A 21,657-nucleotide genomic window follows, 5' to 3' on the forward strand; every position below is an offset into this window, starting at 1 on the left:
ATAGCTGCCAGTGAGAAAGTGGTAATAAGGAATAAAGGGATAAATGTATTTGACCTCATCCTTACCAAGTTACCTTTCACTGGTGCGTCTGTCTACAATAGTAATGGTAAGAATGATCATCACACAGTCCTTATGGAGACAAAGTCCTGTCTCACATTGATACCACCCATTATGTTGTGTGGCGCTACTGTGGAATAAATGGAACAGACTCAGAACTAATTTATTTGCTCAATATTGGGTATTGAAGAGCTGCGTGGAGCAGCAGTATTTTATTCAGCCACCGTCTGTCAGCTCATGGCCCAGCATATCTCCCCCTTTACAGTTACCATCAGCCCAGGGGATTAACACTCGTTCAATGGAAGGTGCATGCCCAAAAGAGCAGTGTCCACCTCATGAAGCTCCACCACAGAACAATTTGCCTGTCAAAGAGCAGAAACAACATGCGATAAACAGAACTAAGTGATCACAACCAACTGATTAAATTAAAACTCTGAGGTCTTGCCTCATCCAGGTGTGAATGGCTCATCATTGTAGAAAAAAAAAGATCAGTACTCAACCTTCAAAATTCGACTATTTTAATTCCTGAGACTGTCATGGACTCAAAAAGTACATTGAGGAGAAAGTGAGGGCTGCAGATGCTGGAGATCAGAGCTGAAAATGTGTTGCTGGAAAAGCACAGCAGGTCAGGCAGCATCCAAGGAACAGGAGAATCGACGTTTCGGGCATAAGCCCTTCTTCAGGAATGAGGAAAGTGTGTCCAGCAGGCTAAGATAAAAGGTAGGGAGGAGGGACTTGGGGGAGAGGCATTGGAAATGCGATAGGTGGAAGGAGGTCAAGATGAGGGTGATAGGCCAGAGTGGGGTGGGGGCGGAGAGGTCAGGAAGATGATTGCAGGTTAGGAAGGCGGTGCTGAGTTCGAGGGATTTGACTGAGACAAGGTGGGGGGAGGGGAAATGAGGAAACTGGAGAAATCTGAGTTCATCCCTTGTGGTTGGAGGGTTCCCAGGCAGAAGATGAGGCACTCTTCCTCCAACCGTCATGTTGCCATGGTCTGGCGATGGAGGAGTCCAAGGACCTGCATGTCCTTGGTGGAGTGGGAGGGGGAGTTAAAGTGTTGGGCTACAGGGTAGTTGGGTTGGTTGGTCCGGGTGTCCCAGAGGTGTTCTCTGAAACATTCCGCAAGTAGGCGGCCTGTCTCCCCAATATAGACGAGGCCACATCGGGTGCAGCGGATGCAATAGATGATGTGTGTGGAGGTGCAGGTGAATTTGTGGTGGATATGGAAGTGTCCCTTGGGGCCTTGGAGGGAAGTAAGGGGGGAGGTGTGGGCGCAAGTTTTGCATTTCTTGCGGTTGCAGGGGAAGGTGCCGGGAGTGGAGGTTGGGTTGGTGGGGGGTGTGGACCTGACGAGGGAGTCACGGAGGGAGTGGTCTTTTCGGAACACTGATAGGGGAGGGGAGGGAAATATATCACTGGTGGTGGGGTCCGTTTGGAGGTGGCGGAAATGACGGCGGATGATACGTTGTACATGGAGGTTGGTCACCTGACAAATCCAGACAACTCATATGGAATATACACATGTGGTCACCTCAGAATTACCATGTTAATCAAGAAATACTGTAACTCAGTGCTGTAAGGTGTCCAGAAATTTGCATCACTTGTCTTACTCACACGTGAAGCTACCTTCACAGACTGAGAATGAAAACGTCAATATGAATAGGAAGGGTTTACAGTGTTATGGGCCAAATGCTGGCAAATTGGACTAGATTAATTTAGGATATCCAATCAGCATGGATGAGTTGGACTGAAGGGTCTGTTTCCTGGATGTACATCTGTATGATTCTATAAGTACTTAAGCTAAAAAGGAAAATATAAAAATTGTTATTAGTTGCAAATGTTAAGTTTGAAAAAAGAGCGAAACCTAATCCTCTCAAAAACCTGATCATAATAATTACAGAGTTAAAAGAAGAGACACCACTAATATCCCCATGTGAGGTCATTATGCCTTTAAGAGAGATTTGTTCGGTGCTCTTTCTCTTGCATGGAGGTGTTGTCACAGTGGTGCCAGAATATCTGCTTCAGAAGCAGTCGGTGAACAGCTTTGAGCTCCCTGAGTGTTTTTTTTTAAATTAGACAAACCCAAAACATGAGTGGGTGGAGTCAGCCTCACACAGACCCAGGGTTTTAGTTTTGCTTTCAGTTGGGGTTTGGAATTGGCTGTTGAAGCTGTCTCTCTGTTGCAACAAAAAGCTTGAGTTTTCTCTCTGCTGTTAGAATGTTTCTTTCTGTATTCCTTTCACCTGGACTGGAGAGGAAATAACACGTGAGGAAAACCTGTTTTGCCAAATTTGCCTTTGCGAAGGGTGTGTTTGTGACATGCTATTTTACTGGAATAGTTGATGCTTAGTAGTCAAATAATATGTTATTTTATTAAGTATTTAAATAGAGTTAAAGTTATGCTAATTCTTCTTTCTTTATATTTTACCTGTATTATAAGAATAAAGTGTGTTTTTGTTTAAAGTCTAGTAGTTATAAATAAAACCACATCTGGAATCCAAAACCTTACACTTGTCTTAAATTAAATAAAAGTTAGGGTTTAGGCTATCTCCTTGATATGTTTTGAGGGGCTTCCATCCGGTCCAGAACACCCATCCTTAAATATGGCACAGGCCAGCTCATTGATGTAGAAATCTGGATCTACAATCATCTTCAGCCAAAGTTCCCAGCATCCCAGATGCTAGTCTTCAGCCAAGCTGATCTAATTCTGTGTGATATCAAGAAACACAAAGCACAGAAAGCGAGCATATGGGCCCGACAACAAAAGCACTGAAGATTTGTGCTCCAGTATGAGCTACTCCCAAGCCAAGCTGCTCCCGCAGAGAAAGCAGAATAAATACCACAAATCTTTCAATCGTCAACAGAATGATGGAGGGTGCTGTTAGACAGCACATATTCAGGAACAAACTACATTCTGTGGCCAGATTGGCCGCTCAAAATGATGGAGTTATGAGAAAAGGAACAATAAATGAGGCATGTTGGGAAATTGAGGCAAGCTGTGGCCAAAGTAACTGTGCTTGAGGACTCTGAAATAAATAAGCTGCAGAATCTAGACAGGCTACAGCTACAGTATGTAACTGACCCAGCAGGTGCAGACAAAACAATATACAACTGATTTGGAATTGAATAGAGTTGACCTGAATGCTATCCCCAGGACGATTGGAAAGATCAGTTGTTTACCAGATACAGGGGCGCCTCACTGCCTTATTTCCTAACACCGCCTGGAATGGATGCCTAAGGATCACCCTGCCATCAACATGTCAACATCTGGTTGGGTCCGATTGATCAGGGTGATCACGGCCTGGTCAATCTATTGGTGGACGTCGAAGACCCTTTCAATAGGGTGTGAAGACTTCTAAGTGTACAAATCACTGCAACCTGCTCCCCCCTCAGGAGCAGTAACTTGAGACCAGTCACGGTGAAGAGAAGACACCCCTGGGACCTCCGGGAGAAGGCGATCATCACCACTTGGATCAAGGCCAAGATCTAGTGCAGTGGGATATGATCATCCAGAATAATGTTAAAGCACAAGATAATTGATTAGGTTTATCGTGTAAATTGTTGGTTTATAGTGTATTTTGTTATTATACTATTAATTGTGTTAAATAAATAAATACTATCATTTATTATTTTTAAGAGTTGACTTGCAGTTTCTTTGTTAGATAAAACAGCTAAAACACACTGTGTGCCAGGTGCAATTACGTCAATGTTCAGAATGGGTTCTCTCAGCACCAATCCGCTTTCGATATCATGAAAAAGATGAACAAAAGAGTTGTATTCCGGATGTGAGCATGACTGCCCTTGATGTATGACACATCAAGGTATCAGTTCACTGAATGTGGCACCATAGACTCCGAGCAAAATTAAGTCAACAGTCAGCAGTAAATACTCTCCAGTGATTGGTGTCTTGCCCAGTGCAGAAGAAGGGCAGGTAATGGGGTCTGTGGAATGACTGAATTAGGCAAGGTGCAAAATTTCAATTTTAAATTGCAGATATAAAGACAGTGGCATGTTTGCAGAAAGTTGGGACTCACATCAGCATAAAACATAAAGTCGTACATTCAGATAAAGTTAGCTGCACAAGAATCTCGTGGCACTGGAGGTTCATTTTGTTTTAAAGGTGTGTGCACCTCTTGGCTTTGTGCTATTGGGTCTGAGCTCAGCAGCTTCCCTTGTTGAACGTTGGGGCATAAAGAAGAGGAGAAAGAGTGCAGACTTTTGTCTGGATGCTCTGAACGAGGGAGGAAGAATTTGGAGTGGGTCAGAGGCATGGAGAAATGGAACTTGCATCCTGGTGAACTGAGGATGGAGTCTGCACATGGAGCAGTGAAGGGAGCAGGGTAAGGTGGTGAGGGGTGGGGGTGTTGGTAGCCACAGTCTGTCAAAGGTAAGAAAATGCAGGATCGAATATGTGGTGGCAATACTGTCAAAATGTGATTCCATCTAAAGGTTTCAGCGTATGGTATTTTGAGTTCATCCACAACAACTGAATTGCACTTCCTGAGATTACTCTGGGGCAACGTCCTTTTACAATGCAGTGAAGGGAGGACCAGCTGAGCCTGCATGCTATACCTCATCCCACAGTACGGTGAGTGTGACACAGGACGCTAACATTCAATAAAGTGGGAACAAAAAACCATAAAGAAATGTCCCTAACCACCAGCACCACCAACCGCCCCACCCTGCCCCTCCATATCATAACCATCAATGCATGCCAACAATGAGGTCTGTTAGTATTTTTGGCTCTCGGACTAAGCTATTTTCAATGAATAATGATGTACACATGAATGAAGTGAAACTAATCTGGAATATTTACACCTTAAATTTAAAATTTAAAATGCGCCCCATGCCATCATTCAGCTCTAAATAAGCTTTCCACCAATGGCAATGACTTTGGACAGGAAAGTTGCGGCCATGATGCACAGCCTCCTCCTGACTTTCAAGCTTACGTCGAGCTGCAGTACTTTCAGCTGAAGACATGTTTCACCATCGCTTGTGAGTCCCAGTTCTTCAAAATTCTTCATTGTACTTGTATGGGAAAAGGAAAAAGCAAGGGAGTGCCCAGGGTAGAGAATGGCACACTGTTGACTAAATTCCTCCCCATGATTCTGCTTTAAATTAAGCTCCCAAAGCTTGTGATCAACTCTTGTATCTACAAGAGAAAACAAATGGATTTAACAACATAAGTGGGATCCAAATGAAAGAACAGTATGTTAATACTTTAAACTTATCTTGCTTCCACATAATATTTTACTTTCCTTCATACCACAGTTTGCTGATGGTTTTTGTGTGGACCTGAGTTTTATTCCTGCACTATGAATGTGATTTTGTGATTAAAATGTGATTAGCAAGCTGACTGTCTGCGATCTTGAATAAGAAGGAAATAAATGGAAAATTATTTGTGGCTCAAAGTAGCTCCATGAGCTTGCAGTTCTTCATATCCGCCACAAGGTAGCAGCAGTCAGGCTCAGTGTTCTGTACAGAGTTTACACAGGCAGGCAGCAGAGGCAGCACAGAATAGGGCACTGTCGATAATTTTAATCAACCTGTTCAGGCACACCTTTGGAACAGGTAGGACTTGGATTTGGACCATCTGGCTCAGAGCTAGGAATCCTACCACTGCTACACTACCCTAAAGACAGTGATTAGATTACTTACAGTGTGGAAACAGGCCCTTCGGCCCAACAAGTCCACACCACCCCGCTGAAGCGCAACCCACCCATACCCCTACATTTACCCCTTACCTAACACTACGGGCAATTTAGCATGGCCAATTCCAATTCACCTGACTGTGGGAGGAAACCGAACCACCCTGAGGAAACCCACGCAGCCACGGGGAGAACGTGCAAACTCCACACAGTCACCTGAGGCGGGAATTGAACCCGGGTCTCTGGCGCTGTGAGGCAGCAGTGCTAACCACTGTGCCACTGTGCCACCCACACATATAGTGCTGCAAACATAAAGGAATGTATTGACTAACTCCACCATTATCCTAAAATTATTCTCCGAGCTCAGGAGTGTTTTCACTAGAGGACGATGGAGCAGAAGCACCGAGAGGGTTTGCACACAAACTGTTGCAGGAGGCAGGGCAAGTTGAGAAAGTGATACATCAGTCACGTGAACCCCTTATAAACAGAGACAGAAGACTGACTCTCACCATATTTTGGCTGTGTCAATTTTGTCGACTTTCATCACAAGTTTCTGTCTGTGAGACCTATCTTGCTATCATCCCAAACTTGTCTCATTACCTACCTTCCCCATCCTGTGGTGTGCCTCTTGTTCAATGCCAGTCCTATTCTATCACTCGACATAACTGGAAGAATGGTCCACCAGCTGGATGCCCTGAAATATACAGAGGAACATCCAGCAAGGTCGCCTCATGCACTGTCAGATACTGGCACCTTGGTGGATATTATAGCTACGTTAGAGTCAGGAACACCCGCTGGTGAGCACGTCACTGCCATGTCTCTGTAGCTGTCTGAAGAAAACATGTGCCAGCCCACCGGCACTTGGAGGATTGCCAGAGGTCAGTGTGACACTATAAGCTTCAGAACTTTAATAACTGTTCATGGATTGGAAGAATCAGAGATTATACGTTTTGTTGGAACAAACTGTTTCCTGAGATAAATGGACCCAGGATAAACTGTTATAAAGGAATTAAAAGTATAAGACAGCTAACACCAAATGTAACATGGAACAGCTTCTTAGCTGTCTGTTCGAAACACAGCCTGTCCTGCCATTTATTCCTTAAATTCTTCGGCAGGCAATCTTACTTGCTCACTTATCACAATGCAGCTACTTATCAAGCAGATGTTAAAACAATTTGTTTATAGAGCTTTGAACCATTTTCCCCAGGGTTGATTAATTGGCATGTTGCTTTTAATTCCTTGAGAACACTTTATAACAGGAGAATCTGTTCCTAAGAAGAAAGTAGGCTTCTGACTTGGTGACTTCGGAAGTGTCATAAATAATATAAACTGTATGTTTATTAAGAAAGGAAGTGCTATAAGAGTGCAACTTCGAGATTCTAACTCAATGTTTGGATTGTGGGAGGAAATCAGAGCAAACTCCATACAGACGGGCAGGAATTGAATCTAGGACCCTAGTACTGTGAGGTAGCAGTACTAACCACTGTGCCACCCATCCTTGAACATTCTCTTTGCCTCTCCAGTTCTTTCTTTCTTGTCTGTGGCTGGATTTTGAATACTTTGATCAAAGTTAATATTCAGCTGGCCAACTTGTGTTCACCTGCACCTCCACACACATCATCTATTGCATCCTCTGCACCCGATGTGGCCTCCTCTATATTGGGGAGACAGGCCGCCTACTTGCGGAGCGTTTCAGAGAACACCTCTGGGACACCCGGACCAACCAACCCAACCACCCTGTGGCTCAACATTTCAACTCCCCCTCCCACTCCACCAAGGACATGCAGGTCTTTGGACTCCTCCATCGCCAGACCACAACAACACGACGGTTGGAGGAAGAGTGCCTCATCTTCCGCCTAGGAACCCTCCAACCACAAGGGATGAACTCGGATTTCACCAGTTTCCTCATTTCCCCTCCCCCCACCTTGTCTCAGTCAAATCCATCGAACTCAGCACCGCCTTCCTAACCTGCAATCTTCTTCCTGACCTCTCCGCCCCCACCCCAGTCTGACCTATCACCCTCACCTTGACCTCTTTCCACCTATCACATTTCCAAAGCCCCTCCCCCAAGTCCCTCCTCCCTACCTTTTATCTTAGCCTGCTGGACACACTTTCCTCATTCCTGAAGAAGGGCTTATGCCCGAAACGTCGATTCTCCTGTTCCCTGGATGCTGCCTGACCTGTTGCGCTTTTCCAGCAACACATTTTCAGCAGCTTGTGTTAAAGACTTGTGTCCAGCTAAGCAAAATAGCTTATATTAGCAAATAGATTGCATACAAACAAAATCCATTACTAACCATTGCGAAGCACATAATGCCATGTTTGAAGTTATGCAAAGCTGTTTGCATTTTCACCACTAGAGCTCATTATTACTTCACTAACAGGAAGTATTTGAACAAGGGAAAGTTCACAATGACTGACCCTTGCTTAATAAAAGGAATTTAAATGGAGTCTATAGTACAGTCAACAGGAGGAATTTTAATTCCTGTCATTGAGTGGAAACTAAACTGATCACAGATTACATAAAAAGTAAGACTAAATATTCCAGAAAATAATTAATGGATTTAGAAATAAAAATATAGTTACCAGGAGAAATCTTCCCAGACCTTGAAGATATGTTTGGATGCAGGGGGTTACTGGGAGGTTTTGGAAGCATCAGGAAGCCAATAAAAATGTGTTAAATGAGACAATTATCAGCTATATTCTCAGAGCAATGGTACTTTACCAACAATGGTTGTTATGGAGCAGGATGGTGTCCCGACATCTGGGCCACAGGATTTTGATTCAAGGCCTACCTTACCTGCGGTATCTCATAACATGCCTGATGAGTTTATTCACCAGCAGTATTGAGACAGCCTATGTGCGCGTGTGTGTGTGTGTGCGCGCGCGTGTGTGTCTGGAACTCATTAATTCAGGAAGTCACTGAGGCCTAACGTGGACATACACTCAAGGGGGAAACTGGCAAGGCTGAGATCAGCTGTGAATAGAAATTTGCCACAAAGAGAGTAGCCAGCCTGCTGCTACTGATAGAGACAAAGGCATTACTCGGCTTCCTGCTGTGTCATGTGCCAATTCAGTGGGCCTGCAAGACTGTTTATGCTTGAAACTCTACTGTGGTATGGGTTCTATTTATCCTGAACTTGAGGGGATCACTGAAGCGGGGAAGCTGGGATGACCATAAGAAATAGGAACAGGTGTAGGCCATTCAGCCTCTTGAGTCTGCTCTGCCATTTTGTGGGATCATAGCTGAGCTGACATTCCTCATCTCTACTTTCTTGCCCTTCCCCTTAACCATTCATTCCCAATCAAAAATCTATTTATCTCAGCCTTACATATGTACAAGGACCCTGCTCCTACAGCTCGCTGTGGCAATGAAATCCAAAGACTCACAACCGTTTGAGAGAAGAAATTCCTCCTCTTCTCAGTCTTAAATTTATTCTGAGATTATGTTCTCTGGTCCAAGACTCTCCCACAAAAGGAAACATTCTCTGAGCATTTATTCCGTCAAGCATCTTAATGACCTGATATGTTTCAATGAGATCACCTCTCATTCATCTAAATTCCATGAGTAGAGTCCCAAACTGTTTAAACTTTGCTCATAAGACAAATCTCTCCATACTAGGGATAATCCTAGTGAACCTTGTCTGAACTGCCTCCAATGAAATGATATTTTCCTTAGAGAAGGGGACCAAAGCTGCTCACCATACTCCAGATGTGGTCTTATTTACACACTGTACAGTTGCAGTAAGACTTCCTTACTCTTACAATCTAAGGGCCTGGATTCCCTTAGCTTTCCTGATCTCCTGCTGAACCTGTATGCCAGCTTTCTGTGTTTTGCGCATAAGCACCTTCAAGACTCTTTGTGTTGCAGCTTTCTGCAGTTTCTCTCCATTTAAATAAATCCATTCTTATGTTCTCCCTTCCAAAACAAAAAACTTCACATTTTCTCGTATCATACTCCATTTGCCAACTTTTTGCCCACTTGCTTAACCGGTTAATATCTGTGTAAACTGTCTGTATTCCCCTCACACCCTGCAGTCACTGGGGGAGTAACAGAAGCTGGAGGTGGAGTAGCAGTTGCAGCGAGCAATACACCCAGTTGAAAGTGGATAGCACAGATGAGTTGGCCAAGGAATCTCTAGGAAACAGAAGAAGGCCTGATTGTCAGCACAAACTGCCAAAGGAAAAGATCAGTCTCCTGGACCTCTTGAGCAATGGTGACTTTGAAGACCGAGCAGGTGATCACAGACCTCAGTGTCCATCAGTGAAGCAATCTTAGGACAAGGAACTGGTGGGTAACCATGCCCTTGGTGGTCAAAGTGATCATTGCAAGTCATTTCTTTGCATCTGGATCTGTCCAGAGGTGGCTGCTGTCATCTGGAGAAAGTTACAATTTGTCCATTTTTGGCCAAGAATACATGACCTCACATTCACTTGTGTTGATATCCATTTGCCACATGTTTTTGCTCACTCATGTTTGACTTAGTCTCTTTGTAATTTTATTGGAACTTGGTTGTTCTCTCCAAACAGATGGTAATCAAACTGCCAAATATCTGTAGTCTTTTTGTCTTTCTGTATTAGACTTGTATCAAAAGGATTTTACTCCTCGTCAGCCAAATCGAATCTTTGGACATTTTTGATACTGGATGGTACGTTATATATTTGACATGGTCAATGCAGTACCTCAATTTGCCCAGAACCCGCTGAGTATAAATGCGATCCCTGAACCACCAATAATCTAAGATATACCTCACACTCCTTTGACTGGTTAATATGGAGGTTCCATTCACTAACTGCTCTTTTATCAAAATCAAAACAAAAAATTGCTGAAACTACTCAGGAGAACAAACTAGTTATAATATTATCAGAACTGAAATACAACCTAACTCATCTATCTCATTCTCTCTGTCAAAGCTGACTGACCTGCTGGGAATTTCCAGAATGTTCTGTTTTCGTTTCATATTTTCGACAGCTGCAATGATCTTTGTTTTATGTTCCTTAAAGTTTTTTTTTGATGACATACATCTCTTGCATAATCTCAGGCATGGAGAGTCTGATCAAATTCCATTAGTGAAGCAGTTTGGCTAAATGATAGTTTTCTGGGATTTAAACTATGACTTGAAACATAAAATTCAGACGAAACACCACATTTTCATCATTTTTCCTGAGTTTCTGCTGATTTTTGCATTGAAGTTAGAGGAGCAAAATCATAGAATGGAAAAGTACAGAAGGGGCCCATCGGGTTTGTACCAAAATGTGAGAAACACCTGAACTTCAACCTAATCACATTTACCAACATTTGGCCCATAGCTTTGAATATTTTTTTCCAAATGCTCATTCAGGTACTTTTTAAAGGATGTGAGGCAACTCACATCTACCACTCTCTCAGGAAGCACATTCCAGACCATTACCATCCTCTAGGTAAAGATGTTCCACATATTTCCCCCTCCCCAAACCTGCAACCCCTCATCTTGAACTAGGGGGAATAGCTGCTCGTTATCCACTCTGCCCCTGCCCCTCGTAATCTTCTACACCTCAATCAGATCACCCCTCAGTCTTCTTTACTCCAACAATAACAACCCAAGCCTATCCAACATTTAATTAAATATTCTATCCCAGACAGCATCCTGGTGAATGTCTTCTGCACCTCCACCTGTGCAATCACATTCTTCCTGTAATGTGGCGACCAGAACTGCACACAGTACTCGAGTTGAGGTCTCACCAGAGTGCTATACAATTCCATCATGACTGCCCTGTTTTCATAATCTATGTACTAACTGATAAACGCAAGTGCCCCATCTGTCTGTTTCACTACCCTGATAACATGTCCTTCCACTTCAGAGATCTATGGACAAACATGCCAAGGTTATTTTGTTCTGTAGAACTTCCCAGTTTCATGCCATTTGTTGAATACTTACTTGTCAAGTTATTCCTTCCAAAGTGTGTCACTTTTCAGGGTTGAATTCCATCTGTCACTTATTTGCCCATTTGACTATTCCATTTATATCTTTTTGTAGCCCAAGACACTCAACTTCATGGTTAGCCACCCGATCATTGTGTCATCCTCAAAATTACTAATAGGCAACCCCTGTAATACGCCACTAGACACTGGCTTCCAGTCAATAAAGCAGCCTTCTGTCATCACCCTCTGACTCCTACAATGAGCCAGTTATGAATACACTTTATCAAATTACCCTGTAATCTATGTGCATTTGCCTTTTTGATACGTCTCATATGTGGGATCTTGCCAAAGGCTCTGCTGAAATCCACTTAATCTGCATCAACTACACTACCATCATCTACATACCTGGTAAACTTCTCAAAATATTCAATCAAATTTGTTAGGCATGACCACCATCTGACAAAACCATGGTGACTATCAAGCCTTACCTTTCCAAATGGAGATAGATGCTCTCCTTCAGAATTTTCTCCAATAGTTTCCCTTAAGATAAAGTCACAGGTGCTAGCAAGCAATGCCAGCTTACATGGGAACTGAACCAATGATCTTGGTCCTATGAGCAAAGCAATCTATCCAGCTGAGCTAACCAAGCAACTAATCAGATGGTGCAATGCAAATTCCAGATGTATGCACTTTCTTTTCCTGTTTCTTTCATTCCTTCTCTCATGTTTTCTCTTTCAACCTACATGTCTTATTCTTTCTCCCTTCCACTCAACTCCATTTGTCACTTTGGCTGCCTAATCTCTCCTGCTTTCATTTTCTTTACGTTTCCTATTTTGTCTTTCTTGTTTTCTTATAGTTGCCTGAATCACCTTAGTAACTACAAGTACTTTGGTAAATCCAGAGGACGTAATCAAGTATCACATAAATTCAAGATATTCAAATCTTCTCTCTTATTCTATTTGCCAAGGCTCACACATGTCTGGATATCCACGGCTTATCCTTCCTACCCTTTCCTCCCACTAGAAGGAAAGGAACAGATGGGACTGTGGACTTACTCGACCCCACCAGATATATAAAGCCAAAGGAAACCAGATGGTGTGGAAATGGAAGAGGAAACTGACCCTTGAGAGCAAAGTTTGGGAAGAAATTGGTTCTGATTCTACAATATGCAGACACTGAACTTGGGAGCCTTCCAGTGAAGAGACAATTGTGTAGATTATCACACACCTTGGAGGTTTTGCACTCATGGTCCCAAGGTAAGCAGGGGTCATACTGAAGTTCAACATCTTTCTGCTCAGCAACATCAGCAATGTGTATTTTTTGTTGTAGTGTCCCCTGGAGTGAATGGCATCCACAATGAGATTGCCCAAGGCTTAGAGGACTCGCAGCCAGTCAATGCCCCCAATAAGCCAATGTGTATGACCGGTCCTCAGGTTTTCAGAGTCTGCATTGAGACTTGATCATTACTGGAATCTAACCTGTTCACCAGGCTTCAGCCAATGAAATGACATAGACTTTATCCAGCATAACACCAGAGTTTAATGATCTTTGTGATTCCATTATAACAATTTGAAAACACTTTGTTGATTCTAAAGAGCTGTAGGACATGCTGAGGTAATGAAAGGCACAATATAAATTCGGTAAGTTCAGTTGGCTGGACAGCTGGTTTGTGATGCGGTGTGATGCCAACAGTGTGAGTTCAATTCCTGTAGTGGCTGTGGCCAGGATGTAGGCCCTGCATTCCCCACCTCTCCCCTTGTCAGAGGCGTAATGACTCTCAGGTTAAACCACCACCAGTTTCCCTCCCTAATCAGAGAGCAGCCCTCTGTGACTATGGCAATTCCTACTTAATCTATAATTGTAAGCCCTTCTTTCAATATGCTGCTGAAATTTAGACACTTTTTATTGTAGGCAAAAAGGAGGCATATTTATATGAAAAAAATAATGGAAAGTCCCGCAGACAGATCTAAGATAAGTTAGCCAATAATGTTGTCTGTTATATTGCTGGTGAGGTAAGTGTTAGTCAGGATATTCCCTGCTCTTCTTCTCAATAGAGTCATGGAATCTCTTACATCCACTTGAAGAAGACTCTGATCAGTGTATTGTCTAAAGTTCATTAATGTAATTGTACCCCTAGTGCCGGAAAGGAAGGATTCTTATAGTGCAGTGGTAGTGCACTCCTTTGGACCAGGAGACCCAGGTTAAAGTCCTTCTTCACAGGTGTATAATAATGTCTCTGAACAGTTTCATTTGAAAAAAGAAAACTCCTTCATTACTGCAACAAAGCATCAGTGCATGCACTTAAACCTGAGAGCTGGGCTTAAACCCACAACTTGCTAACTCAGAGGCAAGAACCTAACCTTGGGCAAAGTTTGACAAGACAATAACTGGATCAACAAGGAGCCACAAATAGGTCTGATTCATATTACCCTCAATTGCTGTCAATTGCTGCTACATCCTCTTCATCCTCTTAGTCTCCCACCTCACAGGTTTCGGTTTCCATCTCTACATCCTCTGCTATGTCACTGTGCAAGCTTTTTGCAAAGCATCACAAAACAGGCAAGAGTATTAGCATGGTGCATGTCACTTCACAGTGTCTACTGCATGGAGGTTTGGTTGGCTTAATTGGTGGTAGTCTTGTATCATAGAGTGATGTTAACAACATGGGTTCAATTCCTGGACCAATTGAGGTTACCTTGAAGGACTCTCCTTCTCAAGCTCTCCACTTGTATGAGGTGTGGTGACCTCAGATTAAACCACCACAAGTCATCTCTCTCTAACAAAGGAGCAGTCCTATGGCTTTACCTTTAAAGGACAGAAGAAAGCCCTTTAGCCCATGTGGTCTGTGCCTGTCAAAATTAAAGATCTAATTATTTTAATCACATTGATCATGTATCAATTCCATAAACCTTTCCAAACTATTTGAATTTCCTTTGAGCATAATGTACTCACTTCAAATAAAGAGCTTATATTAATATCACATCATTCACACCCTCTATGGTTATAACCAATGAAGTACTATGGAGGGTAATCGCTGTTGTAATATAGAAAATTCCAATACATGTGGATGAAAAGATCACAGCGCAACTGCGTGTTCCAGTGATGTACTCAGTGCGATCATCACACCTCACTGCAGTCTTGAAATGACATAGGTATTAAGCAAATACATGCAGCATTGCACCTAACCTATAGCCCAGAATGTCAATGGGTTACTCATCACAGAATGCCCAGTCTCAGCGAGCTGGATGGCCATGAGTAGGTGTTGCTCAATGGCAATACTGACGGCCTTTTCAAGCCCTTGACTGATAATGGGAGGTGATTAATAGGAATGGTAATTAAAATGGGCAGATTTACTCAGGTTTTTGTGGTTAGGAAATACCAAAGCAATCTTCCACTTGGTGGTTAGATGCCCGCCTCATAGATGAACTTGAAGGGGAAAGATAAGGTTTTTAGCAGCACTGCCAGATTATTGTCTACACCCAGTGCCTTCACTCTGCATGGCATACATGATCATTTATTACATGAATTAATTAAATTGACTAAGCACTGGCATTTATAAAATTCAGGGCCTAAGATGAAATTCAAATAAGTTTGCAGTTATTTTAATCAACTTGTTCAGACATGATATGATGCCTGTCCAAGAGATGGTGGGACGTGAACCCAAATTTTCTGGCCCAGTGATAGGGTCAATGCCATTGAGCCACAAGACCTTCAGATTGCACTGTGTACACGGCTACATTTCAAACCCTTCAGACTTGTTTATTGCATTTGGTTTTTAACAAAAGCTGTCTTTAGTTATGCACTTTATTAAGTAAAATCATCTAACTCAGACGAAGAGAGAAACTGTAACCAATGAAACACTTACAAATGATGCAGTGAAAATCCACTTTTTCCATCTCCCTAACATGGTGTCTACAGTACTGGAAAAATTTCAACCATCTTTTCTTCTTATGGACATGTCTTTTAGTCTGCTGGAACAAAAGGCAATGTAAATGTCATTGCATCTGAATATAGGCGCACAGAGTGGAAGGATGAGTATTATACACCTCTCTTCTCTTCTGTGTGAGGAACTAGTGAAATTTATGATGATCTTTGTAATCAAGGGTCAAGCATATACCTCGAACTACCACTGCAAACCTACACAAAATAAATGCAGAAAATGTTCACCTCAGTTGGTGAGACAACTCTTGTTGTATGATATATACATATAATTCTGAGAGGACATATCTTAAACTGTATCAACTATTACTCATAGAGTCATAGAGATGTACAGCATGGAAACAGACCCTTCGGTCCCACCCGTTCATACCGACCAGATATCCCAACCCAATCTAGTCCCACCTGCTAGCACCCAGCCCATATCCCTCCAAACCCTTCCTATTCATATACCCATCCAAATGTCTCTTAAATGTTGCAATTGTACCAGCCTCCACCACTTCCTCTGGCAGCTCATTCCATACACGTGCCACCCTCTGCATGAAAAAGTTGCCCCTTAGGTCTCTTTTATATCTTTCCCCTCTCACCCTAAACCTATGTCCTCTAGTTCTGGACTCCCTGACCCCAGGGAAAAGACTTTGCCTATTTACCCTATCCATGCCCCTCATAATTTTGTAAACCTCTATAAGGTCACCCCTCAACCTCTGACGCTCCAGAGATAACAGCCCCAGCCTGTTCAGCCTCTCCCTATAGCTCAAAACCTCCAACCCTGGCAACATCCTTATAAATCTTTTCTAAACCCTTTCAAGTTCCATAACATCTTTCCGATGGAAAAGAAGTGATTTAGCAATGCCATGACTCTGAGCTTAGAATAAACAGCAGCCTCATAAGGCAGATATGCCTACTCAGCCTTCCAGTCAAACTGTGCAACACAAGACAGTCTGATCTTCTAATTAGATTACTTCAAGTGTGGAAACAGGCCCTTCGGCCCAACAAGTCCACACCGACCCACCGAAGCAGCTAACTACTGTGCCACCGTGCCACCCACGTTACTGTCTTTCTAATCTGTATCATGTAATAGATGTAATTACATAAAGAGAGTGTAGCATGGTATTTTAAGTTTTTAATAAGAAGTTTATTTATTTATTCTTTCATGGGATGTGGGCATCAATGACAAGGCCATTGTGATTGCCCTTGAAGTGAGTGACTGGGTAGCTGCAAAGATAAGTGAAGAGTCAGACACATTCCTGTGTATCTGGATCTTGTGTAGGCCAGACCAGACAAGGATGATGGACTTCCTTCTCCAAAGGCATTCATAACCAGAGGGGTTTTACAATAATCAATGATAGTTTCGTGGTCACCATTACTAAGAGTATCTCTCAATTCCATATTTCACGTAACTGAATTTAAATTCCACTAGCTGACAGAGCCTGGGCTTTTCCAGTTCTGTGAATTACTACGACACCACTATCTCCGGTCCATCACAAAGCTTTCCTTCCATTAACTCCATCTACACTGCCTCAGGAAAGCAGCCAAAATACTCAAAGACCTTTCTCACCCTGTCTATACTCTCTTCCACCATTTTCCATTAGGCAGAAGATACGAAAGTTTGAAAACATGTACCAACAGATTTAAGCACAGCTCCTTCCCTGCTGTTATCAGACTTGTAAACAGATTTTTCTCTTGTTGATCTTTCTTTTCACCTTCTCTATGGCTGTCACACTCTATAATGCATTATGTTCTATCACCACAATGTGCTTAGGTAAGTTATAATTTGGCTGATTAGCACACAATACAATAGTTTTCACTCCACCTCAGTAGATGTGACAATAATAAATCAAATCCAAAACATCAACCTTTCCTTATGCAGCAGAGGAACTGATATGGAAGCTCAAGTGTTATTAGTGTAAGTGTAAGTGATTGCACAGGACTATGGTAATTGTACACATTGTCCATTTTTTCTGAGATTTCATGCCACCATCCAGACAGCAGATATTGGATCCTTGTAAGATTTTTCAAACTTGGGAGAGCTTAATTGGTTTCAATTTTTCTGCTGTGCAGCTTGTGCTGCAATAAACATTGAATAACTGATTCCATGTGGTCTAGCATTAACTAAAACTCCACAAAATGGGAATTAATTACTGCTTCAGATTATCTCTTCAGAAGTTCAAAGTGCAATTTAATGACAAAAAGTCTATCCAGCAATGGAACCCAACAGTTCCTCTTAGCCCAAGAAAAGCTGGAAAATGTCCCTGGTACACTAATTAATTTTTCCTTTAAAATCCATTTTCATGCCAAAAACATTTCTTTGTGAGCAAAGCTGAAGGTAAATACAGGAAGGCAGAAACAGGTCAACTGTACACTTGCTGGCAAGTGACAACATATGACCAGTGAGGGATGTGACCACTCAAGGAACTGCAACCCACAGAGCCAAACTAAGTTCTGAAGTAGAGGTGCCGGTGTTGGACTGGGGCATACAAAGTTAAAATTCACACAACACCAGGTTATAGTCCAACAGGTTTAATTGGAAGCACACTAGCTTTCGGAGCGACGCTCCTTCATCAGGTGATGAAGGAGCGTCACTCCGAAAGCTAGTGTGCTTCCAACTAAACCTGTTGGACTATAACCTGGTGTTGTGTGAATTTTAACTTAGTTCTGAAAGGCTTTGAAAAACACAAACATTTGTTCCTGTTGTGGATTGTCTTAAACTGCTTAGATTAGTGGGAAGATTAGCAAACAAAACCACAGGCAACCAGAAACCGTCCAACACTCAACTGGAAGGCAGATACTCATGCCTGAGTATACTTCCTAATGCAGAAATCTATTTTCTGGACTTCAATTTTACTGGGAAAAGTAAACAAGCCACAAAGTATAAAATTGTTATCAGCAGTAGAAGCATCCGCAGACGTCCGGTGTGCTGGGTGACAACCGAAAAATCCTGATAAAATGCAGTGAATACTGGAACATTAAATAATACACAAAGCTCAAATTCAGAAAGTAATATCTGAAATTTTATCTTTTAGAATATAACCAATGCAAACTATTCATAAATTTGCAGAAAGATACAGAGACAAAGGGCTTGGTTGTAATTTTATGACATTAGATCGAGCTGACAGAATAATTGAGTTTGTGCTAACATCTGTTCCAATAGACATGTTTAAAAAAACTCTTTGGACCAGCCCAAAATTACAACATGGAAGCACTACTGCAAAACATGTAAGTACAAAGCCATATTACAAGGTATCCAATGTGGAAAGACTATGCATATATCATCCACTTTTGGCATGAAAACCAATACATGTAAGTCAAGTAAGCAACATAGTTGACGTGGCCTCATATGTGCACCCAGTAAAGCTCATTTTCAATCATGTATGCAAGGAATTTGGCACCATTGGGCACTGGCAGGACCAATGCAGAAAGCAACTTCTGGAACAAGTGGTTCAGACTCAAGAAGTTACAATTAGACACCACATAGGCACAAAATTCCAAACGAGCTAGAGTGCCTAACAGGCATCATCAAAATAAGATCCATGAAAATGCTAACCAGGCCATATGCTCAGTTAATGAGGCTAACTAGATCATCAGCACAAAATCTGTATTGGCATGGTGTTACCCAACCAGATTATATACACACTCAGCATTACAGACAGCACCCATTGTGTGTAAAACTGGATTCTACCCGAGGTCAAATATTCTTCCACTTCTCTCACTGAACTGTAGGCACCCACAGACATGGCAAGTGATAATTCAACCAGCCACAATCAAACTTATCATATCCAATAATGTAGAAATTCCAAACCTCAGATCCATTGCACTTAAGTGAGCATACAGCAGCTCACCTGGGTCACAACACAGTTTCTGTTGTGAATATGACAGGTTAGTTGATTGCAAGCTGACTGGTCTTCAAGGACCTGACCTTGGTAACCATCCTTGGTATTGTCAAGACAATGAGGAGGACCACAAGGAGTACCACTGGAAATCCTGTGCTTGGACTGAGAGAAGATACCCAAACTCTGCAATGCAGTTCATCAGCTGACAAACCACAAGGCATAGTTTGAGCCAATTATATCTTCCCACGCCAAACCAGCAATTTCATCTTGTGGAGGAACCAAACTGGAATTACAAATCAATGGAAAGGTTTGGAAAACCCTCTGTAGAAAGTCTCTCATTGATCCCCTCAGATACTTTATGGGATGCATGAAATGCTTTAATTGAAAAAGGGCAGATGACAGATGCCCATGTCCCATACGTGGGTAATGAATTTCCTATCCTGAACTTTAGGCAAAATGTTTATGTACAAGATCTAATTAATGGCATATGGAATGCAGCAGAAGTGCCCAGAACCAAGATTGTATCAAGTAATTGTCAACAGCATGACAATACAATGAAATAGATGCCAAATCAGAACAATACTACAAACTAGAATCACAGAGTAATCCTATTATGAAAAGAATGAGGTTTAGGAATCAACACAAGCAGGACATCTGTAACAACCATTCTGAAACCATACAGTAGACTCCAAACAGGATCACCGTAACTAAGGCTATTAATATAACCCATTAGCTTTCGTATCTCCAACAGCTGCTGTCTGCCCTTTTGAGCTTTTTCAACATTTTCTTTTTAGTTTCAATTTCCAGTGTCCATAGTAGATTGCTTTCCGACCTATGCTATTTGTTGGCCATGTGCAACTACTACACAGCAGCTGCAGATAGTAGCAAAGACAACAAAAATGGCTGGAAGACATTCCTGATGATTTTCCTTCTCCTTGGATGCTGCCTGACCTGCTGTGCTTTCCCAGCAACACACTCTCAACTCTGATCTCCAATATTTGCAGACCTCACTATCTCCAGGAAGACTTGTAGAACTAACCTCCAACTTTTATCAAAGACACATTGGAGGTTGAAGAATTGGAGAAGGAAAATTATGTTTCTCCCAGAGGACAGAAAAATCTCTGAAGAACATCCAATGCCATTGGAAAGATCAATGCTAATTTGGTTCCCTGGACATGCTTACAGTGTTGGAAAATATGGAATGATATTACCAAATTTGCCAAGGTAAGGCACTATGAAATATTTTTTTCTCACATGGCTACCAACTACAGCCACATGAATCCCATCAACTCTGCTCCCTTTGCTTTGTGTCATTCTATTGCAATCACTGCATCTCACTTCAATCTAACTCCTGCTCACACGTAGCATTTTCTCTCATTACCTTTTCAGCCTTTACTTCTGACACCTCACATCTATATTTATGATTCTAGGCACAATGTCAAAACATTTCACAAGGTTACCAGTCAAATACTCCCTTCGGTCTTGCAAGAAAAGGTTGCACACAGCGTAAGGTAAAACACAGGAAGCAGAGGAGGCTGCATTAGCCCACACTCTCAGGATGAGACAGTACTGGCTGTCAGAAGCAGAGTCAATTATGGCTGTGGTGAGTGGCACAGTTAGAGGAAATGCTATGCATGTTCTCTTCACACCTTAACCTCTTTTTCCTTTCTCAGTTCTATCTCACATTTTCTGCACGAAACCCACAGATGCTTTCTGAAACCATCCATCTTTCTGTTCCTGCTTCACAACATTAACTATACATTGACCTTTCTTTTGCATTCCAGGTGCCGACAATCTGAAAATGATTCTGCACCAGCACAGGATGTTGAGGCAGTCTTCCTGAGATGGTACATAATGCTTAATTTGCCTTTAGCAAGCCTCAGCTCTGAGTGGGGCACAACATGTTGCCCCTCCAGTTCTGATTAGGGTTGGAAATTAATTCTAATTCTAGTGGGATTAAAAAATGCCAACCCACCTTACTTTTCAGTGACTTCTGCACTGGTGATATTCAACAGGGACATCCTGTTACAGACCTGGCCAGAAAACCTCAAATCCACCTATGAAGAGGATTATTGTTGAAACAATTAACAGCCCTGAGCCATACTCTGTCATTTAAATATCCAGCAGAGACATTCAAAGCTATTGTGAAAGGGCAAGTTTGAAAGGTATGCGAGGGCTGGGGTGGTGGTTGAGGCACAGGGTGGTAGGTAAGTAGGGTGCCAAGGTGCCATGTGGGAGTTATGGAAAGGGTGTCAACTGGGTGATGTGGGAAGGCTGACAGGGT

At 42.3% G+C, this 21,657-nt stretch overlaps 1 long non-coding RNA gene across 1 annotated transcript in view; it reads right to left on the reverse strand.

The window, feature by feature from the left end:
- Positions 1–252: 252 nt before the first annotated feature.
- The window catches only part of LOC148152098 (uncharacterized), a 39,143-nt gene continuing 17,738 nt past the window's right edge, over positions 253–21,657 (reverse strand). The window contains exons 2-4 of the long non-coding RNA XR_015757593.1: positions 15,473–15,575; positions 5,007–5,209; positions 253–419 (exon numbers count right to left, since the gene is read on the reverse strand). This is a non-coding gene — a long non-coding RNA (uncharacterized LOC148152098). The remainder of the gene's footprint in view (positions 420–5,006; positions 5,210–15,472; positions 15,576–21,657) is intronic.

The sequence above is a fragment of the Chiloscyllium plagiosum genome, unplaced genomic scaffold (assembly GCF_037043375.1).
Source record: "Chiloscyllium plagiosum isolate Xiang-an unplaced genomic scaffold, Cpla_swu_hap1 HiC_scaffold_1, whole genome shotgun sequence".
NCBI classification, from domain to species: Eukaryota; Metazoa; Chordata; class Chondrichthyes; order Orectolobiformes; family Hemiscylliidae; genus Chiloscyllium; species Chiloscyllium plagiosum.